Source organism: Macaca nemestrina, chromosome 12 (assembly GCF_043159975.1).
Source record: "Macaca nemestrina isolate mMacNem1 chromosome 12, mMacNem.hap1, whole genome shotgun sequence".
NCBI lineage: Eukaryota > Metazoa > Chordata > Mammalia > Primates > Cercopithecidae > Macaca > Macaca nemestrina.
Window position 1 is genome coordinate 25,233,031 of NC_092136.1, and position 16,866 is coordinate 25,249,896.

At 36.7% G+C, this 16,866-nt stretch overlaps 1 protein-coding gene across 14 annotated transcripts in view; it reads left to right on the plus strand.

The window, feature by feature from the left end:
* Positions 1-16,866, plus strand: part of LOC105471588 (leucine rich repeat containing 4C) — a 1,332,829-nt gene that overhangs the window by 1,127,795 nt on the left and 188,168 nt on the right. For all 14 annotated transcript variants that reach the window (XM_071074846.1, XM_071074847.1, XM_071074852.1 and 11 more), the window contains one exon: positions 762-855. The gene's annotated coding sequence lies outside the window, so the exon portion shown is untranslated. The remainder of the gene's footprint in view (positions 1-761; positions 856-16,866) is intronic.

A 16,866-nucleotide genomic window follows, 5' to 3' on the forward strand; every position in this document is an offset into this window, starting at 1 on the left:
GTGGCAATTTTGCACAAAGCTTTTTGTTTTACATGTGGAGCAGTTAAGACTCAGTAAGTTTTGGATTCTTGCCCAAAATTATCTGGCTAATTATGGCTGGGTTATGAATTGAATCCAGTTCTAATTCTCAATCCAATGTCTATTTTTACTTATTTTCTGTGATGCTATATCAAACTGAGAAATTTGTAAATTACAGTGTATATTTTCTAGTTTTTTAATGTCAGTTTCAACTATTAGAGTTGAAATAAACTGATAATTATCTGTATTGTTTTTAGCTCATGGCCAGAGGGAAGAATTAAGAGCAGGAAGTCTTTTAAATTTATGTACAATAAGCTATTTATAGATAAAATCTTTTCCAGTGAAATTCATATGACACATTTCAATAAAATGCAATGAACATTAACAAAGAAATGAAAGACTAATAAATCTAGAGTTGGGTAAACTAAATCAAACAGATATATATGTATATATTTATATACATATTTGATATATCAATATATAAATATTCAATATATATTATATATTCAATATATAAATATATACATATTCAATATATAAATATATACATATACATATTTGCTATAGTTTACCCATGTCTTGATTTGTTAGTCATGTAACACACACGTGTGAAAGACATTCTGTGATTTTAAATTACTAAATTATATTGAGGGAATGTAACAGGCAGGGATGTCTAATACTAAGTTTGTTTTCACTTGTATAGCATGATTTTAAAATATGATATTTATGTTATCTTCCACCAGGTTTAAAGAAGTATCTGCAGAAATCCAGAGCACTTATTAAACTTCTTTGAGTTTTCTCAGGAAGATCAATACCTGTTGGAGAAATTTTACTAAGGTAAGTTCCAAATACCACTAATCTATTCTTTAGGGGCTTCCATTCTAGCTGCTGTAGTTAAGAACAAAGTGAGGTTCACTAAGTCAAGAAAATAGACAAATAGAAAACCATGCATCGCTTTTATTAATGATGCAGTTAATACTTGGGGATAACATTTCAGTGAGTGTGACAAAAATGAAATTCCTAACATTTAACTACAGCATTAGATAGATTTATCCATCTAGGCCCAAGAACCAGGCATCGCTTTTATTAATGATGCAGTTAATATTTGGGGATAACATTTCAGTGAGTGTGGCAAAAATGAACTTCCTAACATTTAACTACAACATTAGATAGATTTACCCATCCAGGCCCAAGAAGTGCGTGGCAACTGCAGGCTCTCCCAATATGGCAGCCTGCCCTATGAAATTTCTAGTATGGAGTGGCAGACCTGAGTGTATCTTCTTTCAAGTAGCTCACTGTAAAGATGAAGGGGAAAAGAATGTGATTGACAAAAATCTTGCTTTGAAGTTCACCAATCAAATAAGCAATTCTACCGACCAAGAAGAAGGGAGAGAAAGGGGGATAAAGAGAGGCCAGAAGAGCTGCTATAATGGAGTTTCCTTCACATGGAAGAAAAAAAATTGAAATGAGGAATGAGTATTTTTTTCTGTTACCATTGAAGGATCGGAGAGACCTACCTAAAAGGAAAAAGGCTCTTTAGAGGTTGCATCAGGATTTTCTTAACCTAGCAGCACACTAAGATAATTTCTCCTGGGTAATGGAGGAAGCCACAGGACTGAGATTCTCCCTGCTTTAAGAAATATTCTAGGCAAAATTTTTCCCACCTTCCTACGTGAAGTCAGATATTTTCAGAATCACAATAGACATGCTGTCTGTGCTATCACAGAGCAGATGACTGTATAGTAGACTACTACCACTTATGTTTTTACTTATTTTTAAACAAAATAAAAACCCATTACAGATAGTAATTTTCAATTTTTGAGGCATACCATTAAGTTATTCTGTAAAGGGCAGGTGGAGGGAACAGTTTAGGTAGTAAAAGAGCTTAGTTAACTCCTCAGTGTATTTGTCTCAATGGGGATTTGAAACTCTAATTTAATAAACAACCTGTGCACATGGATTTATTTATTGGTAAAAACAAAACCAAGGAAATATAATGTATTAAAAATATAAAAAGGAATCGTAAGCTTGAAGAAAGTAAAATAATGGACTTGGTGCAAGACTATGAACCAAGCCAAGTATCTGTAGAAGGTAGCAGGATTGACTTGATATTCTCCATTAGATGCTGCCTCTATAATGAATGAACCCTGCTCCTTTCATATTTGTGTTTTATCATCTAAGATTGAAGGTCATTTCATTCCAAAAAAATGTTTGGTTTATTTTGATCATTTTATTTGTTCAAATTTTGATGATTTGTCCTTTTGACTAGACTGGAGCAGTAAAGGCAAAATAGTAATAATAATAATAACAATATTAATAATAAAAATAAATTAGACCATTGTGGCTTCTATAGAGAAAGAGCAAGCATCAGGATTGACTACACCACTGTAAATACATATTACAAGGAATAATTAAATACATATTATAAGGAATAATTAATAATTAAAAACAAAATAGGGTTACTATCTGGAAGGTAATATCTATACTTGATATTATTTGGCATAGATGAGTATAGCGACGTTTGGAAATTGTTTATTATCACTGTTCTCAGGTATGTCTTTCAAGAATATCAAAGGTCTACTAGACTGATCAATATTTTTAATTTGACACTCAAAACTTATACCTCTGGAAGCTAATATGTAAGCTTAAATGTATGGTTAAATGTATAAAGGCTCTGATCCTGCCTGTGTTCACTTTGAAAGGAAGAGCCTACTCCTTGCTAGCAGGTTACTGCTGCTGTAGAGAATATAGACTTCTGCTCTCTAAAAGACGAGCCTGATTTCTGTCATCTTTCCCCTTAAGAATGGAATGGGAACACTTTAGATTTAAAATAAGCTGCTCCCTACCTTTAAACAAACAAAAAAAGGTAGCATAGCGTTGTAACTTGGTAATGAGTGGCAAAAACCATATGTGAACTAATGAAACCATGAAGGAAGTAAAGTTAATCTAGTAATTGAGAAGATGATCTCAGGAAGGAACATTTAGGATGGACCAAGAGACATGCAGAGAGACGTTTCAGTATCTTGAAGAAAGACATAGAACGGCATGGGTTTCAGGAAGTATAATCACAAATGCCTACATTGAGGAACTTGCCTGCATGGCTACAATTGTCAGTGAAGTATGAATTCATGAAAAACAGGACAGATATGTAATTTATTGTCAGCTCTAGAATTTCAAGGTAGAGCATCCTTCTGCTAAGATTTCAGTCTGGATACTAAGTTATACTTAGATCCTGTGGAAAGTACAACCCATTATGCAAAGGGACATCTAACCCTAGAAAATTAAAATACTGTGCTGAAACAAGAATGAGGAATAATAAGGAAATGGAAAGACTAGGACTGCTGTGAATGAACCAAATCCAAGAATCCTTTGCAAAACAACAATATTTAAAAAAGGAATAAAGTGGTCCTAAGTCAGTAGGATGTCCTGCTCCTAAAAAAAAAAAAAAAAAAAATACAAACCCTAATTTAGGACCTTTACTGAAGACCCCAGAATTTCCCCAGATTAAGTTCAATAAAAGAGGTTTGCATCATTGAATTTTAGCAAACATTAGTTGAATAAATGATTAAATGATTAGATTAATTACGAATGTATGAGATTATTTTCCAAAATATACATTTGCTCATCTAATTTAGAATGAGTAAATCCTAGTTTTCTCCTTTTTCCCCATATTCCCACAGCCTTTATAACATTTTTATTACTATATTAGGGAACTAAATTTTTTTTTTTTTTTTGGGAACTAAATTTTTTAAAAACCAGGTAACTTAAGAGAAAGCTATATAGATCCCCAATAGGTCTATCCTAAAAAGTTTATCTCAGAAGTTCAAGGCTATCTGGTTTCCTGGCACCCATAAATCACAGCTTAACCAAATCACATCATAGTGAAAGCATTCTAAGTTTAATTTTGCCTTGAGATTTATGAAGCTTCTAATGATATTTACATTCATGCATTTGATAAATAAATGCATAACAAATTCTATAGAATGTTTGGATATTCAGAGAAATTTTCCAAGAACCCTTTGTGAAAATTTATTAAACTCCTAGAGATCAGAAAATACAATCACTCATTTGATTAACTATCATAGCTCTTCATTTTCTGTTGCCTGTAAGCATTGTCATGCAGATTTTTTGTCCTATCTGAATAGGGTTTGGCCATATCCCTACTGATGTTTACTTCTGTCTTCTTTTTGCTAGTAGAGGGACTGAGAATTATTGTCTTCCAAAAGGTCAGTAACTGATTAACTGGACAAAGCAACAGATAGGAACAAGTAAAGTTCCAAATAGCCTTGTCAGGTTTCTGATTCATTCACAAAAAGTAGACATCTACATGAGTAAGTTGTGGTGGCTGTTACTTTATGATTGACATTTTTATTGAGCAACAAATAGAGTTCTACTTATTTCTGAAAACATATCTATAAATTGAATTTCCACAATGTCTATAATGAGTTACATAATTTCAAGTGAAACAACATTATTGCCTCCAATCTAAAAAGAACTGAAAGAATATTTGCTATTATTACATCTGTGGGAATTTTTTGATAAAAAATGCAGACTTTTTCCAGTTTGGGATGTCTCTGAAATTTGGCTGTATTGGTAGTAGCTAAAATAGTTATTAGATCTAACTCATAGAGTTCTTGCTAATAGAACAAACATGCCCACATTCCCATGATTCAGTCCTGGTTAACAAATCTGTACACTATAAATCTAATGTAGCCCTACTCAGGAGATTGAAGCTCTATGGGATGCCTCCTCATTGCTCTTTAAATTTAAAACCAAATTAAAACATCCTGTAGTGGTAAGAGTTTAGAGAAAGATCATTTTTATAAATTGCTGTTCAGAGTATAGTTTAATATAACTCTTTCAGAGACCTATATGGTATGTGATTCAAATGTCTTTAAAATGTACCACTTCCTTTTCTAAGATTGCAAATAAATCAGTGGATAAATGAAGACATATCTACAGGCATGATCATTAGAGTATTGTAAGCAGTTGCAATATATTGGAAACAACTTAAAAAACTAAAAATAGAGTGCGTCATATAGTTTATTGATATAATGAAACACTATACAGTGTTTCACAATGCTGCTGCTGCTGCTCTGAATGTATAGCTATGGGAATATATTTATAATATTAATTTTAAATTTCTGATTACAAGAAATTATGTAAATGTGACATCAATAATTTTATATATTACATGTATCAGGAATGTATATGTGTAGAAAAATATCTAGATAATAGTATTATTTGGGGGTAACATTTCCTTGTTTTAAAGCAAGAAATAGACATGTAAGTACATAAACTAGGAGAATAAAATAAATTACAAACTAAGCAAAAGCTATTTAAAGGATAAAAATGACCTCTTCCTCCTCTAAAATACACACACATGCACACCCACACACCACCCCTTTATAATCCATATTGGGTTTTTTAATTTTTTCATTTTTTCCTGTCTGTGCAGTATTTTTTTTCAGCTTTGTTTAACTGACATAATAATTGCACATATTTTGGGAGTATATAGTGATATTGCAATACAGATAATATATATTGATTAGCATATTCATCACCTCACCCCTTTATTATTTCTTTGTGTTGAAGCATTCAATATCCTCTTTTTAGCTCTATGAAACTATATAGTATATTTTTGTTAACTAGAGTTGTCCGATAGTGATACAGATCACAAGAAATTATTCCTTTCTAGCTTTAATTTTGTATCCTTTAACAAATCTCTCCCCATCTCTGTTTCCCCTACACTTCCCAGACTCTAGTATCTTCTGTTCTACTTTTTACTATTATGAGATAACTTTTTTTTAGCTTCTACATATGAGTGAGAACATGTGGTATTTAACTTTCCGTTCCTGGCTTATTTCACATAACATAATGTCCTCCAGTTCTATCGATAATGCTGCAAATGACAGGATTTCATTCTTTTTTATGGCTGAATAGTATTTTATTGAGTATATATACTGTATTTTGGTTATCCATTCATCTGTTTTTGGGCACCTGGGTTGAATCCATACCTTGGCTATTGCGAATAGTGCTGCAATAAGCAAGGGAATATAGATGCTGATTTCCTCTCCTTTGGATAAATGCACAGTAATGTGATTGCTGGATCACATGGTAGTTCTGTTTGTAGTTTTTTGAGGAATGTTCATATTTTTCTTCATGGTGGCTGTACATGTTTACATTTCCAACAGTGTATAAGAGTTCCCTTTTCTCTAGATCCTCATTAGCATTTGTTTTTTTGTTTTTCCTTTGCGATAATAGCCATCCTAACTGGGGTGATGATAACTCACTTCGGTTTTAATTGGCATTTCCCTGATGATTAGTGAGGTCGAACATTTTTTCATATATTTTTGGCCATTTGTATGCCTTCTGTTGAAAAATGTCTATTCGGATCATTGAGTCATTTTTTAAAAAATCAGATAGTTTGCTTTGTTTTTGTCTTCTGTTTTTTATTTATTTTTTATTCTTCGCTGTCAGGATGTTTGAGTTCTTTTCATATTCTAAGTATTAATCCTCTGTCAGATAAACAGTTTGCAACTTACTTCTCCCATTCTGTAGGTTGTCTTTTCATTCTGTTCATTGTTTTCTTGGCTGTGCAGAAGCTTTTAGTTTTATATAATCCCATTTATTTGTTTTTGTTTTTGTTGCCCATGCTGTTGAGGTCTTACTCATAAAATGTTTTCCCAGACCAATGTGCTAAAGAATTTCCCCACTATGAACAGGGTGCGGTGGCTCACACCTGTAATCCCAGTACTTTGGGAGGCCAAGGCAGGTGGATCACGAGGTCAGGAGATCAAGACCATCCTGGCTAACAGGAAAACCCCGTCTCTACTAAAAATACAAAAATACAAAAATACAAAAAAAAAAAAAAAAAAAAATTAGCCAGGCGTGGTGGCAGGTGTCTGTAGTCCTAGCTACTCGGGAGACTGAGGCAGGAGAATGGCGTGAACCCAGGAGGCGGAGCGTGCAGTGAGCCGAGATCCCATTACTGCACTCCAGCCTCGGTGACTAAGCGAGACTCCATCTCAAAAAAAAAAAAAAAAGAAGAATTTCCCCCCATGTTTTCTTTTAATTGTTTCATAGTTTGGGGTCTTACATTTAGGGCTTTGATCCATTTGAGTAGATTTTTGTGTATTTAAAACTCTAGTTTTGGCCGGGCGCGGTGGCTCAAGCCTGTAATCCCAGCACTTTGGGAGGCCGAGGCGGGTGGATCACGAGGTCAGGAGATCGAGACTATCCTGGCTAACATGGTGAAACCCCGTCTCTACTAAAAATACAAAAAACTAGCCGGGCGTGGTGGCGGGCGCCTGTAGTCTCAGCTACTTGGGAGGCTGAGGCGGGAGAATGGCGTGAACCCGGGAGGCGGAGTTTGCAGTGAGCCGAGATCACGCCACTGCACTCCAGCCTGGGAGACACAGCGAGACTCCGTCTCAAAAAAAAAAAAAAAAAAAACAACTCTAGTTTTGTGCTTCTGCATATGGATATCCAGTTTACCTAGCACCATTTATTGAACAGACGGCCCTTCCTCCGACGTACGGTCTTGGCACCTTTGTCAAGAGTCAGTTGGCTATAGATATATGAATTAATTTCTGGGTTCTCTATTCTGTTCCCCTGGTCCTGTGAATTTATCATGTTTTCATGTTATCATGACTCCTCTGCCTTAATCTGTAACAGTGATAATAACTCTTGCCTGTTGTTGTAAGTCATAGAATTGAAGGGCTGCAACAGCCAGCAACATGGTAAAACACCTGGGAGGAGGTGAGGAGTATAAACTAACATAAACAAATCTGTTTGATCAATTACAAATAGGACAAAACAAAAAGAGTGTGAGATGTAATGTCCAGAGGTAGAAATTGACAAGAGACTTTGAGGATGGTGAAAGGGAAAGGCAATCATTTATTTGCCATTCACCAGTAAAGCTAAGACCACTTCTGGTGTGGTAGACATTTGGGTCTCAGTGAAAGGAGTGGATGAGTGGCAAAAATGATGGACTTAGACTTCTGCAAGCCTGTAAAGTGCAAAAGAGAGGGCACCTTGTCAGTGAAGGTATCAAGGTGTTGCCTGGGAGAGCTTGAGCCTTCATATAACTGCTGTCCAATCTCTGGAAGCAATTAAATGCTCAAATAAATGTCCTTCAAGTTAAGCTGACTACATTTTCATCCAGATTGTTGACACTATCCTTCTGCTAGACTATTGGAACCATGACCATATTGTATTCATGGAGTAGTTAGTATCTGAGAGGTAAAGGAAAATCTTTTTGCAAGTAAGACTAAGGAACCCCTCAATAGCTCTGGATTCTCTTGAATTTACCTTTCTTTTAGCATTCTTGGATAAAACTGGGTTGGTGCTGTGAAGGGTTGGGAATCCCTTTTTAAAAAGGTCTTGAAGGCATCTGTTCATGGAGGAGTTTACCTAACCCAGTCTACTTATCAATACCACTATCCTAAAAATAATGGCAGGTAATAATAAACGATGTGAATAAATTCCCATGCATATGGCTAGGACTAAGCTCCTTTACATGAATTATCTCCTGGAGTCACAGCACCCTTTTCACCTTTACTTCAAAGGAGGAAGACAAAAGCTAAATAACTTACTTGTTCAAGATCATTCAAATGGAAAGGAAGTAGAAATGGGATGAAAATCTAGGCAATATGATTCAAATCTTCTCAAGCATTGGTGGCTCTATTGTTTATTTATGGTTACTGTTATCGATTAAGGTAGCAATAATAATTCACAGAAACTGACAGAAAGTATAACCAAGCAACAGTTTCATGCAACTCAGAATTTAAATTTTTCAAACTTTTTTTTTTTTAATATCAACAGAAGGGAGTTGGTGAGTTAGAACTCCATTGTTCATCTTGAGTTCTCTTCTTTGGCCTTAACCCAAGGAATAAATCTATGATAAATAACAAGACATAAGTGAACTCCATAGCTTTAAGACACTGAGACATACAAAACCATAAAGCACTATAATGTACATGAAAGGGGAAAATTATTATTATTATTTTTTTTGATACAGTCTCGCTCTGTCGCCAGGCTGGAGTGTGTGGCATGATTTCAGCTCACTGCAACTTCCACTACCAGGGTTCAAGCAGTTCTCCTGCCTCAGCCTCCTAAGTAGCTGGGACTACAGGCACATGTTACCACGCCCAGCTAATTTTTGTATTTTTAGTAGAGACAGAGCTTCACCAAGTTGACCAGGATGGTCATGATCTCTTGACCTTGTGATTCACCCATCTCGGCCTCGCAAAGTGCTGGGATTACAGGTGTGAGCCACTGGGCCCAGTCGGAAAAGCACATTTTAAGTATGGTGCATTTGGCAAATGGCAACGTTTTGGAAAACAGAGGTGAAATAAAAATTACCTGCTAAATCTCAGCTATTATACAGCATATTTCATCTGAGAATACTTAAAAATAAAATGCCCAAGAAGGCAAACTATTAAAACTTCTATTTGTATGTGATCTTATTTTCTCTGTGTGCCGAAAGATATTTTCTTTCCGTGTTGTCATTGTCTTCATTGAGCACTTACTCATTAAGTACATGTTTATTGAACATGTACATTATACCACAAAACTAGGCACTAGGGTTACCCAGGAGAATAAATGCTGTCTTCTGTGAAGGGAAAGAAAGACAGGCCCTGAGAGCTTAATATCTTAATAGTATGGTAGAGATAAGAGGAACAGATGCACATTAACATAAAGATATATACGCTTGCCCATATACGCATATGCTATCTTGCCACACTGCAGGAGAGAAATATCAATCACACTGAGGATATTAACAGAATGTCTGGGTGGCTTCCGCCTTGATCACAGAGGATTTTATGGATGAGTTGAGTTTTGAAAAGTTTTGGAAAAATAAATCACAGGATAAAGTATGGTTGCACAGAATATATAGACGTTTTCTGTTTTGGCAGAGAGAATGACACTAAGGATCTAAGGAATCCTCAGTATCTTTAAAAACTATAATTTGAACTAAGAACCACCTCAGGTGAGCCATACAGTGTATCACATTCAGAATTAATGCATATGATTTTCAAAATATTTTCAAATGGACCCCAAACAAAACAAAACTCTTTGGATTCTTCTTTAGGACCCAGTCTTTGGAAATGAGATAATATATAGTTATTATGCTTAATTCTAATAAATAAAGTAAACCAAAGTCCTTTTAAAGGCTTTGACTTTAAATCAAACCAGCATAAAGTCAGCACTGAAAATTAGTTTTCAAACTTAATAAACATATTACTTCTCTCACCCTTGAATTCTTTATTGAGGAGGCAGGATGGTTGTTGTGAGTTAATGCATATAAGAGCGTAGCACAGTGTCTGTCACATAGTAAGTGCTCATTAAATGTAAGCTAGACTAGTGCTTCTTTTTGTTTCTTTAATAGAGATGACTGGAGGATACAGCACACAAATCATGCGTGTACTGATTGATGCACAATGATAGAAAGTTCTGTTTTTGCTTCAATAAAATAGGTTTATTGATGTTACTATAGCCTATAAATCGTGGCAAGCAATGTGGTACAGTGATGAATAAGATAGACTGCTACCTGGAAGGGCATCAGAGTCTGTTAGGGCCCATTTTCAACTAACCACAATAGCTACTTGGGGGTTCTGATTCATTCCTTATTTACCTGTAAATTCCTAAGAAATTCAGGGACCTCAAAAGCATTTTCCTTTCATAAGAAAGCATTTCAAAATGCCTCTAGCACATTGTTGTATTGAAGCATTGTTGTACTTTTGAAAATATGTTCCAATTTATAAAATACTTTTACCCTCTTCACAATATGATCTTCATGATTATTCATGAAGTAAGAATAGGGCTGCAGGAAATAAATGGAGAAGCAGGGGGATGATTGGAGGAAACTGATACTTCACGGACTTAAATGACTCTCCCAAGCTAACGGAGTTAGTGAGTAAGAACGCAGTACTTTCTTCTGCATTAGGTTGCCTCCAGATAGGATGAGCAAGTCACCTGTTATTCCCCTGACTCCAGGTAGGGCCAGCAGGAGGGAAGAAAATGGGCCTTTGGCATGCTTCCACAGAATTTTCAGCATCCCTCTTCAACCATCGTTTCCCTGCTCTAGTCAAATATATCTTCTTGCTGCTCCTGGGGGCCTGAGCAGCCATTAAGATCACACTTTTGGTAGGGCATGGGGGCTCTCGCCTGTAATTCCAGCGTTTTGGGAGGTCGAGGAAGGTGGATCACTTAAGCTCAGAAGTTCGAGACCAGCCTGGGCTACATGGTGAAACTCCATCTCTACAAAAAATACAAAAAAAATAGCTGGGTGTGGCAACACACACCTGCAGTCCCAGCTACTTGGGAGGTTGAGGTGGGAGGATCACTTGAGTTGTAGAGGTGGAGGTTGCAGTGAGCTGAGATCGTGCAATTGTACTCCAGAAACAGAGCAAGACTCTGTCTCAGAAAAATAAAAACACTTCTGCTCCTTTCTTCTCCATCCCATTCACTCAAAAGTATTCTACCCTGTAATGATAATAACTGAAATGAAATATGGTATACTCATATAATGCAATATTATTTGGCAATAAAATGGAATGAAATACTGATATGTGGTATGGCATACTTGAAAGCATTATGCTGAGTGAAAGAAGCCAGATACACAAGACCACACATGGTATGATTCCATTTATATAAAATACTGAATATGAATATGATATGGATATAGATCTATATCAATCTGAATATACAATAAGCAAATCTATAGAAATAGAAAGTAGATTAGCGTTTACTGATGGCAGGGTGAGGGCTTGGGAATGACTGCTAATGGGTACGAAGTTTCTCGGATGATAAAATATTCTAAAATGACACTGTTGTGATGGTTGCATAACTGTGAATATGCTACAGTACAGCCTGCATTGGTGTGAACAAACCATTAAGGGTGACTCTGGTGACAGCTCAGAAGGAGTGGAAGTGAGCTGTAAAGAAAGTTCCATACTTCTTAGAGAATACCTATATGATCATGAACAGAATGTTGATAGAAATATGGGTGGTACAGCCCATTCTGATGATTCCTATGCATGTACATTTTATTGGCTCATGTAAACAAAGTAGCTTCAGGTATGATTAGATCTAGATGTTTAATACCTAATAAGCTGATACATGGAATCTATCACTCTTAATCTCATAGCTCTACTTCCCTCACTGCTGACATTTTTCTCAGGCTGGTTTTCGTATGTGGTGGCAATGAAATTCCCAAACTCCAGATTCACATTCCATCATTTTGGCCACCTCAGTGGATCAAGGGTTTCTCTCTTCTTATAGTCCATGAAAAAAAAGTTTGTGGTTGGCTTGTCTTGAGTCATTTGCCCAGCAATTATGTTACCTGACAGTTTAAGGTATTTGTCCTCCTGCCTTTCTCTTATAAGGACCCTTATAATTACATTGGACTCACCAGATCATCCAGGATAATCTCCCATCTCAAAATATGTGACTTAACCATACCTGCAAGGTCCCTTTTGCCATGTACGAGACATAGCCACAGGTTCCAGAGATTCAAATATGGACATTTTTGGGGGGTTGAGGGGAGGCATTATTCAATGTAACATATTTACAGTGCTATGAAGTGTTAACGCTGGATCTTTAATCCATGTTTCCCAAATTGAAGATCAGTTTCTCTTCTACTTTATCACAACTGCATCATACATCAGTGGCCATGCATAAGCTTGGCTAGATTTCAAACTCTCAGGGAAAAGAGAATTACACCTGCCATAGCAAACAACTGTATGTGTGTTGGGGGAGAATGCGTGATTGTTTTCTGAAACCACAGGATGAGGTGAGGGGGAAAAAGGTTCAGTTTCAGTGCCGTCACTCCACACTAGCAGTGCTCTCCTTGGCTCTCTTTTTTGATTAATAAAGCAATAATGTAGATTTGCTTGTACCTCCTTTATTTGATAAATTCTGTTTCTAGCAAAAGAATACAAATTCCATCAGCAGGCAAATCACTTAATAGTTTTCAAATGACAACTATAATTCTTTCTCAGCTGTTCCTACATGTGCAAAGAGAAACAGAGAATTAAGGCAGTTGCATGAATAATTTGAACAATAAACCTCTATTGGCTCAATTATCTATTTCAACAAGCATCTGGAGATAAGTTTAATTTTGTGTTCTCTAACTTTTTTTAGTTTACTTTAACGTTTTTAGTCATTGCCTTATAATAAGCCATTTATTTCTTTTGTGTCCTAAATAAAATTTAACAAACATTTAATGAGCAACTAATATATGCCAGCAACTGTACTCATTTCGCTGGTGGCTAAAAAGACAGAAAACAATGAATCTCATTCTCATGCAGTTTTCAGTCTCAACAGGAGAGATGATACTATTATACACATAACTATACAACATGGCAGAACAAAAATGACATTTGAAAGTATTTAGAGGGAGAAATATCATGCAGTTGGAAAGAATTAGGGGAAACTTCCCCTAGGAAAAGAATTTTAGAGGATGGATAGGTGTTTGCAAGGCAGAAGCTGGGTTAGAGAGTGTTGCAGTAGAGAGAGCTACACAGGCAAGGCGGCAGGACAACCCAGGACTAATCTTGGGAGCCTCAAGTATGTTGATATGCTGGGGAATAGGGAACGTGCAAATTTCTCCCAATCATTGAAAGAAAGAAAGGGACACTTTACGTCCAGTATTTAAAACTATCTGATTTACGCATCCCAACACCCTAGCAGTTTTCAGTAGGGTGGTGGGGAGGAGAGGATTAGTTCATGTCTGTAGACATTTTGATTGTCATAATGGGGGGTGAGGAGGTGGAGTGGGGAAGAGAGGATGCTACTGCCATCTAGTGGGTAGCGGCTAGGAATGCTGCTAAACAACCTACAGGACCTAGGGTATCTCCCCAAGCAAAAAAAAAAAAAAAAAAAAAAAAAAAAAAATACATAGATAGATAGATAGATAGATAGATAGATAGATAGATGGATAGATAGATAGATAGGTAGATAGATGAATTGAAATAGCAATTGTGCCACAGATAAAAAAAAAAAACATGATAAACTTGTGAGGTTGAACTATAATTTTCACTTATTTTATTGATGACGAATTGAGATCTTTTGAGATTTCATAGCACGTTTTACCCAAGATCATTAAACAGTGAATGGCAGTACAAGCTTAGGGACGTGTTATAAAGGGTAATGAATGGGGATATCAGCATGTAGCCAATGAGAGTCTCTGAATGTGGGCGTGGCAATCATTGGAGCTACAGTGAAATGACAGTGCACATGAAGTGCTGAGCACAGCGCCTGGCACAGAGTAAGCACTCAATAAGTGGACCATGCTGTTTGCATGACAGCTGGTGCTTTTGGCTGTGTATTAGCCATGGGTGGGTTGGATTGGGGCAGGATGGGAAGAGTGCTCAGGGTCTGAACTGGAGTGAAAGCAGGTAGAGTGTAAAGGAAGGGACACATGCCATACACTTTGCCCATGGGAGAACGAAAGAACCTGGCAGATAAATGAATGTGGGGGTGTGTATCGAGGACAGTTTTGAAGGTGACTCTGGTTTTGAACATGAGAAACTAATTTTCACCTCACTGCTATGAAGTGAGCAGCTGCTGTGTTAGGAATTATTAGACTTATTTAAAACAGGCAAACTGAGACACGGAAAGGGAAAGCAATTAGTTCAAGGTCACACCATATTTTGAGATTTCTTTTGACACTTTGGAAGAGAAAAAGGCTGACCTTTTTAAAGATACAGTAACTAAATTTTTCTAGGAAAGATAAGGACAAAATGACATTTTCCTTAATACACCTCCAAAAAGTAGTTTTAACATTAATGTTGCTATACATCTATATTGATGAAAACAACTTTAAACTCTAGTCAGGCAGTCTGGCTGAATGACACAGGTAGAGACACCAAGGAAGAGGTGCTCAAAGAGAATGGGCCAAAGTTCTGTTTTGTTGGTCACATTTGCTACATTATTAAGGGAGAGACAAAAAACAACCTGGTTGGTCAAGTGACCACATATAGAAGTCAGAACCCATAGTAACGCCCAACTTGGTATCATACATTTGTTAATAATAGCAAATATGACTAATAATTGAGTGCTTATTGGATGCCAGCAACCGTGCTAACTATTCTTCTGCATTGCTTCATATTAATCTTTGTAATTCTGTAGAACAGGTGTAACCAGTTATTGATGAGGTCTCTGAGGGTTAGAGAGGTTAAATAACTTACCAAAGTCACACAGCTAGGACATAAGGGAGCCAATACTCAAACTTCTGGTGCTGGGCTTAAGAGCCCAGACTTTTATCCAATGTTATCTATGTATGGCTAGAAGTTAAGAACATACATTCTTCCTTTTTTCATATTTGACAAATGTAAATAAAACTGGATACATAGTCATTCAATTAAGACCTCCTTAGGAGTGACCCGAGAATATTTCCAACAGAAACAGCATGTTGCCTTCTCAAATCTCTACCTCTACGTCTTATCAATATTATGCAGTTGATTTCCAGATCTAACTTTTACCATTTTAGCTATTCATTCAAAAATTTGAATCCTGCACTTGCTCTGTGCTTGCTGCCATTCTGTGAGTGGAGTATATGCCATGAACAGGAAAGTAAGGTCTGTACTCTCATGGACCACACATTTCAGCAGAGGTAGACAACTCCACCCATAAAAACAGATATCAGATAAGGGCTCTGCAGAAAATTTAAATGTTGCAAGAGACATGGGGTAGCTACTTGAGTTGCTTGAGAGGGATGACCTCTCTTAGAAGATCAAAAAGATCAGTGCCTGCAAAGAGCAGAGGGGAATGTCCTAGGCAGAGAAAACAGCTAGGGCCACGGCCCTATTCGAGCACCAGAAGAATGTCCATATGCCTGGAGAGGCCAGTGCAAGGGCAGGAAATGTGGGATAACGTTGATGCCTATAATCCCAGCACTTTGGGAGGCCGAGGCGGGCAGATCACGAGGTCAGGAGATTGAGACCATCCTGGTTAACACGGTGAAACCCCATCTCTACTAAAAATACAAAAAAAAAAAATTAGCTGGACATGGTGGCATGCACTTGTAATCGTAGCTACTTGGGAGGCTGAGGCAGGAGTGCTCAGGATCTGAACTGGACTGAAAGCAAGAGAATCGCTTGAACCCAGGAGGCAGAGGTTGCAGTGAGTCGAGATCACGCCACTGCACTCCAGCCTGGGCGACAGAGCAAGACTCTGCCTCAAAAATAAAATAAAATAAAATAAAAAAGGTTTAAAGTCTAAAAGAAGTTGAGAATTTGAAGCAGGTAAAAGAGGATTTTGTAAGTCAATACAAGGTATTTTAATTTTATTTCTGGTACAATGAGATGCCTTTGAATGAATGTTACCCTCTTTCACTAGACTTTCTTGTCTAAACGGGTAGCTTCTGAGGTAGAGAAAAAGTTAAAGATCCTAAGAAAAACTAATTTTACCTTGACTTTATTAGTTAATATTTCATATGAATAAAAGAGAGTGAGAAAAACCCCAAACTCTTTCAGTAGCTTCATTTATATCTGAAAGGTGTGTTTTTTGACACTTCAGTCAATCAGTGGGCGCCATTAATCTACATATTATGTTACCAGAAGCTGTGTTTCTTTTTGACTTTCCTTTTCTTTTGGTTCTTCTCAGTAAATCAATTCATGTCATTTTCATTTGAAATCCAGTGACATTTAACTGTACAGGCACTTAGAGGTACCCTCCTATGACTTGAAGCTTAATTTAATTGCATTACTTGTCAGCAGCACCTTAAGGAAAAAGAGCTAGGACTTCCAGGGCCCTCAATATCTCCAAATTACACGTGGAAAATGACTTGATACAGGTCTGTAGGTCTCTATGGAGGGAGCTTCTGAAATAGTTGACTTT